The sequence below is a fragment of the Anabrus simplex genome, chromosome 11, assembly GCF_040414725.1.
Source record: "Anabrus simplex isolate iqAnaSimp1 chromosome 11, ASM4041472v1, whole genome shotgun sequence".
Classification (NCBI taxonomy): domain Eukaryota; kingdom Metazoa; phylum Arthropoda; class Insecta; order Orthoptera; family Tettigoniidae; genus Anabrus; species Anabrus simplex.
This window is the reverse complement of record NC_090275.1, coordinates 65,819,164-65,829,333: the sequence shown is the minus strand read 5'-3', so window position 1 is coordinate 65,829,333 and position 10,170 is coordinate 65,819,164. Positions and strand designations below refer to the sequence as shown.

At 40.7% G+C, this 10,170-nt stretch overlaps 1 non-coding gene across 1 annotated transcript; it reads left to right on the top strand.

Annotated features, from left to right (window-relative positions):
* Positions 1 to 8,684: 8,684 nt before the first annotated feature.
* LOC136883601 (5S ribosomal RNA) lies at positions 8,685 to 8,803 on the top strand. The gene has a single exon (XR_010861283.1). It is a non-coding gene; the product is annotated as a 5S ribosomal RNA (ribosomal RNA).
* The last annotated feature ends 1,367 nt before the right edge of the window (positions 8,804 to 10,170 follow it).

Genomic DNA, 10,170 nt, shown 5'->3' with positions numbered 1-10,170 from the left:
CTCACAATGGTGCTAATTACAGGCACCCTAAGCACGTAGTGTTCCGTATATATTGATACTAATTACGGGTGCTATTATACCCATACTGATTCACTCTCTGTTGCTACTAATCACAAACCTATTGCGTACCTAACATAGTGGTACTACTCCAAGGTAAAGGCGATATATGGTTTTCTTCGTGTGATGGTGCTAATTATAAATATTCTCATGGTTCAAATCAATCATCCCTTGGTCGCCCCTTTTAGTCACCTCTTACGAAAGGTAGGAGATATGTGGGTCTATTCTTCATCTGCGTCCCCCAGCCACAGGGGGTGGTCGCTTCTCTGGTCTCCCTCGCGGTCTGCGGCTCACAGGATTAAAGTTCAATGCCCTTCTCGCAACTGAAGAACCGTTTCTGCGTAGCACGTGGTCATACCAAGGGACTGGAGTCACAACAAATGCCATCCGAACATACTCATTTCTGATGTGATCCAGTCTAGTGAGTCCTACTGGCCAGTGAAGCATCTTCATCTTCATGACCTGTAGCTGTTGTTCGTGTCTCATTGTGACTGGCCAACACTAGGTTCCGTACAGTGCCACCGGTCTAATGATGGTTCTATAGATTTTGAATTTCAGATACGTTGGCACCTTACGATCAAAAAGGACTCCTGTGACTTGGCGCCACTTCATCTAGGCGGCGTGGATTCTTCGTTGATCCCAGATATTTAAATTGAGATGTTTTGGTAATCTCAACCCGTCGATATTAATTGAATCGTTTGTTTCAGAAACGACACTTCTCCAGCGTACCAAATTGTTCAGAAAACAGGAAAAATTGTCTGTAGTGTGTAATGTCATTTCTATCCTTCCGATATTTATTATGCTTATTCTACTGTTGAAATGACTATGACAGATAGGTTGTTTGTATGAATTAGTCCACTACGTTCCTTTACAGACTTTGCTGAAAATGGTGGAGACGTGCTGTTTCTGCAACAAACACCATTAATGAGAATGTAAGGATGTGTAACATTGATTTTAACGTCATTTCAATTTAAAAAGGAACTTTATTAAATAAATTACAAATTTTGTACTGAGGAAATACAGTGTTTAAACCCATTATTTAATAGTTATTTGTAAGACTTACTTATTTGCACATATTATGATTAGAACACATTGTATAGAAAAATAAACAGAAGAATACTCCTTTTATGTCCCTTTTCAAAGTTCAAAAAATATATATAACAAAACAACACAATATAATACAAGTAACATGTAAGTCTCTTATCTTTGAACAATGCTTCTCACTACTATTGCGCTGATGTTATCCATGCAAACAGTTCATTATAAAACTCATGGTGTTCTTCTGGTATGTAAGATTCCAACTCTTTATGTCTGCTAATTTCTTTTCATTTAATGGAACACAGCCTTGTGGATAAGCAAGTCTAGTCGGTAACACAAGGAAACGGGTTGCAGAAATAAGCAACTTGAAAGTATGAACGCACAGTCCATCAATACAGTATTTTCCTAAGACATGTTTTGCCTCATACTGAAACTCCATAAATTGATTTATATGAAACGCGACTTTTGCATCTCTTTTCACACCTCTTCCTAATGACTCAAGTGAAGTAAAAACAACACCTCTCCAGGATAAGTGTTCTTTCTGCACAAAACGGAAACTTTCATTCGCGACTGACAGGCAGATATATATGGTAGAAGTGTTTTTTTCTGCACAAAATAGTAGCCCTTCGTGCATTAATCATGGCAGTATTAATAACTCATATAGTGTCAAAAAGTGGAGAAGTGCTGTTTCTGCAACAAACGATTCAATTGACCCATCGCTTTGTGCCCCAAACTCTAGGTAAAATACTTCCTTTAAGACTTAATTTCCTAATCCAGTATTTCCTGCATCACCAGACTTCATTCGACTGCACTCCATTACTTTTGTTTTGGACTTTATATTTTCATCTTGTACTACTTCTCCAAGAATGTGTCTGTACCATTCAGCAAATCCTCCAGATATTCTGAAGACTCAGTCAGAATAACAGCATCATCGGAAAATCTCACAGTTTTGATTTATTTTCACTGGATTGTGATTCCTTTTCCAAATTCCTCTTTGATTTCCTTGATCATCTGTTCTGAAAAGTAGAGGGGACAAATTGCAGCATTGCCTCACTCCTTCCCCGATTAATGCTGCTTTGTCACATACTTTGATTCTTATCACTGCAGACTGACTTTTATATAGATTGTAGATACTTTTTCTTTATCGGTATCTGATCCCGATCATCTTCAGAGTCTCACATAGGTTGTTCCAATCAAAACGAGCATGGAGAGGTTTACATTGGATAGGGAGGCCTGGAAGGTCAAATAAAACTGCTCCATGAGCTGTGGTTCGGAACGAGGGCAATATATTGGTAGAAATTCATTTAGAGTTTCATTTAACATTTCGTTCTCATCAAACGAGGCTCAACTCACATGGAAGGCGAGCCAGATGTACCAGCTAGTAACGTAGTGCAGGTATGGAATTTACGGACTACAGAAGAACGTAATTACAGCCTCAAACTCTGTTATGCTGCTTGCCGTAGCTGATAGGAGGATTAGCTGGCCACTCAACTTCTCAGGCACGGTAAACAATACAAACACCGCTAATTCAGCTGCACCGCTTCGAGAACATTCGTCATTACACTGGCCGGACAAAGGAATTACGAACGGACTTCATGCTAATCATTCCGTTACGTAAGCCACTAAATATTGAATTGCTCTTGATTGAAAAAAGGAGGAGGATACAGCGATCATCAGCATACTACGAGTGGCAAATCTATAGGCCTAGCATTCTCTCTGCCTTTTTCGATTATTCATGAGCTTCCAGGTAATATACAGTAACATATGAGGCAACGTTTTAGGAATATATTCGTTGTAGGTAGAGAAGAAAAATTGATAGTATGAACAACTGTATAAAATTCACTCTGAAGTGATAACAATCGGGGGTTTTGTAAAACAAGCAGCAATCCAGAAAGGAGTTAGACAAGGCTGCAGTTTGTAATCCCCACATTTTTAGTGTTTATATAGAACAGGCAGTAAAGGAAATCAAAGAGGAATTTGGGAATGGAATCACAATCCAAGGGGAGGAAGTCAAACCCCTCAGATTTACCGATGATATTGTTAATTTATCTGAGACTGCAGAAGATCTAGAGAAATTGCTGAATGGTATGGACAGAGTCTTGTGGAAGGAGTACAAGACGAAAATAAATGTCTAAAACAAAAGAAATGGCGTGCACTCGAACGAGGTCAGGTGATGCAGGAAATGTTAGATTAGGAAATGAAATCTTAAAGGAAGTAGATGGATATTGTTGCTTGGGTAGTAACATAACTAACGATGGCAGAAGTAAGGTCCACATAAAATGCAGCAAGGAAGGTCTTTCTAAACAGAAGAAATTTGCACACTTCGAACATTGATATAGGAAATACAGACATGTTCATAAAAAATAGAACACCTTGAAAGACTAGAGTTAGGAAGTTCATATTCACAGGACATGTTCATTAGTATGTTTTGCAGAAACGATTAGCATTTCAGTCATCTAGGTTCAGCATGTGTCCTGTTACCTAGTAGAAACTGGGTCCTCCATGGGCGCTGTTAACTTGTTCCATGCGTAATGGCATCGATGCGTATAAGGCACGAATGGCATCCTGGGATATAGTCATCCATGCTGCATTCGCCTGGTTCCACAGTTCATTTTAGGTAGTTGGCATTGGGTCACAGCGCCACGCCCTTCGTTTCACCATATCCCACACATTTTCGATTGGCGACAAGTCCGGTGATCGGGCGGGGCAGGACAACAGTCTGGTATTCTGTGACAACAAGAAGGCACGTGTTCGTGCAGCAACATATGGTCGTGCATTGTTCTGCTGAAATATGGCGTCTGGCGTGTCGTGCAGAAAGGGTATGGCTACGGGTCGCAGGATGTCATTCACGTACGATAGGTCAAACTTGTCACAGTGCCCTAGACACGCACCAACTGTAATTTGTGGTTGTACCAAATAGCACCCCACACCATAAGTCCTTGAGTTGGCGCTGTATGCCTTGTGTGAATGCGGTCAATGTGATGCCTCTCCCCCTGTCTGCGGCGAACCAAAACGCGGCCATCATTATCAAACAAACTGAACCTGGATTCGTCCGGAAACACTATCTGCTGCCATTCCTGCCCCCAGTGACGTCATTCCATACACCGTTGCAGTCTAGCATGTTTATGCATATTATTAGTCAAAGGTAGGCGGAGAAGTGGACAACGCGCTGGTAACCCACACCGTAATAAACGGTGACGCACTGGCACTCCTGATTGTGTACGACGTGTTACACTGTTCCACTCTTGCGCCAGAGCCGAGGAGGACGCAGATCTCTCATTCAATGCTATTTGGATGAGGCGTCGATCTTCTGGGGAGGGGGTCTTGGTGATGCAATCAGACGCATCTCGTCGTGTTGTACAGCCTTCTGTGAACCATTCTGTAAACACCACTTGCACTGCCGACACACTTGGTCCCACACGAGCAGCAATGGATGCATCACGTTCTTTCATGACAATAATGCGCGCTCTTTCATACTCACTCATTTGACACTATGGTTCTCGCGTATGTCTGCAAGGCATCCTGCACGTCTGTTCAAGTCACACTGATCCATTACCTTCGGTTTATAGCGACAACGACAGCCGCAGGCACATTTTGCCAGTCGGTGGTGGTGCGCCGAGAAATCAATGTGGACCTTGAATCTGAGAGTCGACATGGTTCAAATGCTAATCATGTCTTCAGAGTATACTAATACACATGTCCTGTGAATATGAACTCCCTTTCTTTAGTATTTCAAGGTGTTCTGGTTTTTATGAACATGAGTGTAGAAATATATTTTGAAGACTTTCGTATGGAGCTTGACGTTGTATGGAAGTGAAATACGGACGGTAACTAGCTCAGAAAGAAGGAGAATACAAGCTTTTGAAATGTTGTGTTACAGAAGAATGCTGAAGAATAGATAGAATCACGAATGAAGAGATACCGAATCTCATTTGTGAGAGGAGATCGACTTTGCTAAGTTTGACGAGATGAAAAGGTAGAATGATAGAACTTGTTCAGTTGGTTTCTGAGGGAAATGTAGGCGATAAGAACGGAAGGGGTAGACCAAGGTATGAATACAACAAGCAGATTAGTGCAGATATATGATGCAGTAGTTACGTAAAAATGAAAAATTAGTACAGGATAGGGTGGCATGGAGTTCTGCGTCAAACCAATCTATCGACTGATGACTCGGACATCAACATCAAAAAGGGTTCGGTAATGGCTAATTATTTATTCATCTGACTTTCAAGGATGTTCGTAGTTTACCTCAAGGAATTTGCTTGTCGGATAAGGGATGAGAACGAATAGAAATAGTCGGCAGAATAGAAACACTGTTGACCCAATTTGAAACCTTTAAATACGTGGGATGAATCAGAGATGAGGAAGAATTTTCTAGAACATTAAAGTACTTTATCAAACAACGTATTACATTTAATGGAATATGTCACTGCATTCAGTCATACTACACTTCCTGCCACACACCCTCTCTTCGCGTCCATAGCCGGAGCCAAGCTCCCGTGGACACTCCTGATATACGTGATCAGAATGTTGTTACATACATTGCCAGCCCAGGATTGTGGAGAATCTAATAGCCGGGCTGTATTTCTGGCCAGCCACGCGTATTGGTAATGAACTCGACACACACAGTCCGACGTACGTTACTCCAACATAGCAAACAATGGACGAAATGAAAACACATGGAACAAAACAGTAAAAATATTATTGCCAGTTCTTTTCATGGTCGATCAGAACTACAATATTACTCTGATTCAGATTTTAATTAATGAACAGCGCTGGCTTTCATTCTCATTCAAATATTTGTCGTATGTATATGCAGCATATAGCTCGTAAATTGTATAACCAGGTTGCAATAACATACATAACGATTTTGAAAAGTGAAAACAGAAAAATGCCATTCTAGTTTATATGTTTGAGAAGGTCAGTTGAAATAAAAGTGGATAATAGAAAAAAACGCGCTGTTTTAAAATTAATTGGGTACCTGCGTTCAGTTGAAAGAATAGTTCCAGTTAAGTGAAAAGGGAACTGCGTGAAGTTCCCACTGAGGAAAGAGAGGACATTTTTAAATACGAGAGAAACAAGATGAGCAGAGCCTCCGTGGCTCTGGCAACAGTGCACTGGTCTCTCACCGCTGAGTTCCGTGGTCCAAGGTTCAGGTCCCCGTTACTCCCTGTGAAATTTTTGCTTGACAAAGTGGAGGCAGGACAGGTTTTTTTCTTCCGGTTACTCCGGTGTTCTCTGCCATCCTTTCTTCTAGCAACACTCTCCAATATCATTTCGTATAATCTGCGAGTCATTAATTATTGCTCCAGGGAAGTGCGACAGGGTTCGGCAGCTGGCACAATTCAATATCCCCGCCGCTAAATGGGGCTTCATTCCTTCCATCCCTGACCTTGTCGAATGACATAAAACAGGCTGAAGAATTTTATTTTCAATCAAGATGAGTATGTTTAATAAGTGTAAGATATCTCAACAACTTCAAACATACACAAGGTTGTTTGAAAATCCTCACGCCGAGACCTGGTTGAGAGAAAGAACTTCGTTTCTGAATGAAAATCCTCGGCCTTCTTCCAGTCATTCGACAGGGCCAGGAGTTGAATGAATGAAGCCTCGTCTAGCGGCGAGGATAGGAATTGTGCCGACTGCCGAAACCTGTCACACTCCTCTGGGGCAAAGGATTAATAACTTACAGATGAAATGAAATTATTTTGGATAGTGCCGCTGGAATAAAAGATGACACTCAAAACCAGAGTACCCGGAGAAAAACCTGTCCTGTCTCCGCTTTGTCCAGCATAAATCTTACATGGAACGACCGGGATTTGAACCCAGCGGTGAAGGGCTGGCGCGCTGCCGCCTGATCCACGTTTCTGAATAACTAATGACATATATTTTGTTTCGAAAGACAGTTTTAATTATTTATTATACCATATTGTAGAGATCGAAGATCGTTTCACGAATGAGGAGTAGTACTGAATCGAATTTTTGAGAGGAGATCGATTTGGCTACATTTGACGAGAAGAAGTGGTACAATTATAGGACACATTTTAAGACTCCCAGGATTTGTTCAGTTGGTTTTAACGTTGTAAACATTTCTTAGTGGACAAAGTAGGAGATTCCATACTAAGAAAAAAGTAAAATTAAGCAATTTCGTCAATTGTGCCCAACGTTGTAGAGCTAAAGTGCCCGGAAAGGTTTGAAATTGTGAGTCTTGGATAGCTCATTCAAACTAGTGACTACTCTTACCTCTACTCTTACTATTACTTTCCTTCACACAATATACCGTCGTTGCCGGTACAAAACCTCCTATGTGAAATATTTTAGTTTAGAACTTTGGCCGGTGAGGTTCTGTCATCTAAGGTGCAATATTGTGTGAATATGGTCAAGGCATTATCGCTCTTCATAATGTATGCACTGCGGGTCAGTATATCTCCAAAAATATTATTACATAGGAGTTTTTGTTCCGGCAACGGCGATACATTACATTTGTTGAACGCCAGTTGCTGTAAAAAGCAACAAAATTCGGAGAGCATGCCTCTTATCTCAATTATTCTCAAGGCGTGAGATGATAAACTCACACATCTGACAATATACAGGAATATGGATCAGGACAATAGTAGATTACAGTTGCATTTCAACAATTGAGGATTGTACTTGGAAACAGAATAACTTATTATTATTACAAGAAAACTGAATTTATGACTATACTTTACGTCACAATGAACTAGCATTGCCGTACTTTAATTTTAACACACAAAAATATACCCTGTGAGATTTGCTGTTACAGACGGAGAAAATTTAATCTAAATAAAAAACTATTGGCATGAACTTGAAGTGAAATATGATATCGCCGCTGATTACATTCTTCTTCATGTTATTAATGCATAACACGTCGGATACTATTATTACCTGATGGCTGCACACACAATTGTTGAACTTGAAATTCCTGGAAAAACTGAGTTGAAGTCAGAAGTCGTCTGCTGTAATCTTATCTTCTTATATAACCTGGAGTTGACCTACATTTCCTTTCCGAGTGTAGTGACCTCCAATGTGGTTACGTCCACTCAATATTTATAACTAGAAATTGGAAAACTTTATTGAAACATCTGTAATATCTAGGCATACTATCTAGTTTCACACGTCCTGATTTCTAATATAGAGACTGTTGAAATAATTACTACAGTTCTATACGATATAAAATGCATCTACGTTAAATTCCATTCTCGAACAAAGTTCGCGAATTGTATAATAGAATTCAATGAAGAATTCGAAGTACCATGACGACAATTAACTGCATATATCGGTAAAATTCGATATATATATACCTTCTATACTTCTGAAAACCACGGCACTAAATCTCTGATATGAATTTACTTAAATAAACTTACATTGAGAAGTCCCTCCTCACAAGTAGATGATGTTTCACTATCAGCCCAGTACCTTACCACTCTTAAAAAATAATCTTACGACGGCGGTATACAAACTGATTACAAAACCATATCAAACCGCCATTCGTAGACCTCTTCGACGATTCTAAGACCTCTTCAAACACCTCTTAGACCACTTCTTAGCTCTGACCACCAGTCTTAGACGTCAACGGCCATACCATGTTGAATACACCGGTTCTCGTTCGATCACCGCAGTTAAGCAACATTGGGCGCGGCCAGTACTGGGATGGGTGACAGCTTGGGAACACCACGTGACGTTGGCTCAATTCCCTTTTTGAGGGGCTGCATGGCCGAGGCGGTAAAGGCGTGCTCGGTTCGCCCGGAAGGACGTGGGCTCGTATCCCAGTTAGGAAGTCGTAAAATTTAAGAAACGATATTTCCACTTCCGGAGGTGCATATGGCCCTGAGGTTCACTCAGCCTACACCAAAAATGAGTACCAGGTTAATGCCTGGGGGCAAAGGCGGTCGGGCCTAGAGCTAACCACTCTACCCCATCAAGTGCCGAAGTTAACAACGGTGGAAGCCTTTACATTCCACTCCTCCAAGGGCCTTCATGGCCTGTACGGAGGTGACTTTGCTTTGCTTTACCACTCTTAGACGGTTTAAATGCAGTTCCGGAAAAACTGCCTAAAATATCTTGTTTCATTACTTGTTCCCTTTTTGATTCAAATCTTAGCCAAATTCAGTAATTTGCATATTTCTTTGATAGAGCTATCCAAGACTCACAACTTGAAACCTTTCCGGGCCCTTTAGCCCATAAACGTTCGCCACAATTGAGGAAAATGCTCAATTTTACGTTTTTCGTGGAATGGGGACTCCTACCTAGATTTTTGCAACGCCGGTTTACCGAGCAGGCAGCCTTGCGCAATGTAACATTGTCACATCAATTTAGAAAGCAATAGAGGACCTGGAAAAACACGAACTTCACGAGTGAAGAATATACGCTAATGATCTTTTATAGCATCAGCTGATTTAATTAGCAGTAGCATGAACAAAGTATTATGGGAAACATGGACGGTAAAGTCCACTGAAGACCAGACATTCAAAGAAGAAGAAGAAGAAGAAGAAGAAGAAGAAGAAAAAGAAGAAGAAGAGGAAGAAGAAGAAGAAGAAGTGTTCTGGATAAGATACTACGATCTATTTCCTGGACATCTCGTTCTAGCAGCTTGGAGGCTATACAGATGGTCAGAAACAACATGTACCACTTAAATTATATAAGCGTTAGAGGTTTGATCATGCTGATAAATTTGTTGTGTTTATCAGTCCATATACTGGTTTGATGAAGCTGAGATGCCACCCTATCCTGTGCTAACGTTTTCATTTCTACGTAGCTATTGCATCCTACATCTGCTTGTCATATTCATACCTTGGTCTACCCCTACCGTTCTTACCGTCCACACTTCCTTCAAAAACCAACTGAATAAGTCCTGGGTGTCTTAAGATGTGTCCTATAATTATATCTCTTCTTCTCGTCAAATTTAGCCAAATCGATCTCCTCTCACCAATTCGATTCAGTATCTCTTCATTCGTGATTCGGTCTATCCATCTCACCTTCAGCATTCTTCCGTAACACCACATTTCAAAAGCTTCTATTTTCTTTCTTTCTGAGCTAGTTATCGTCCATGTTTCA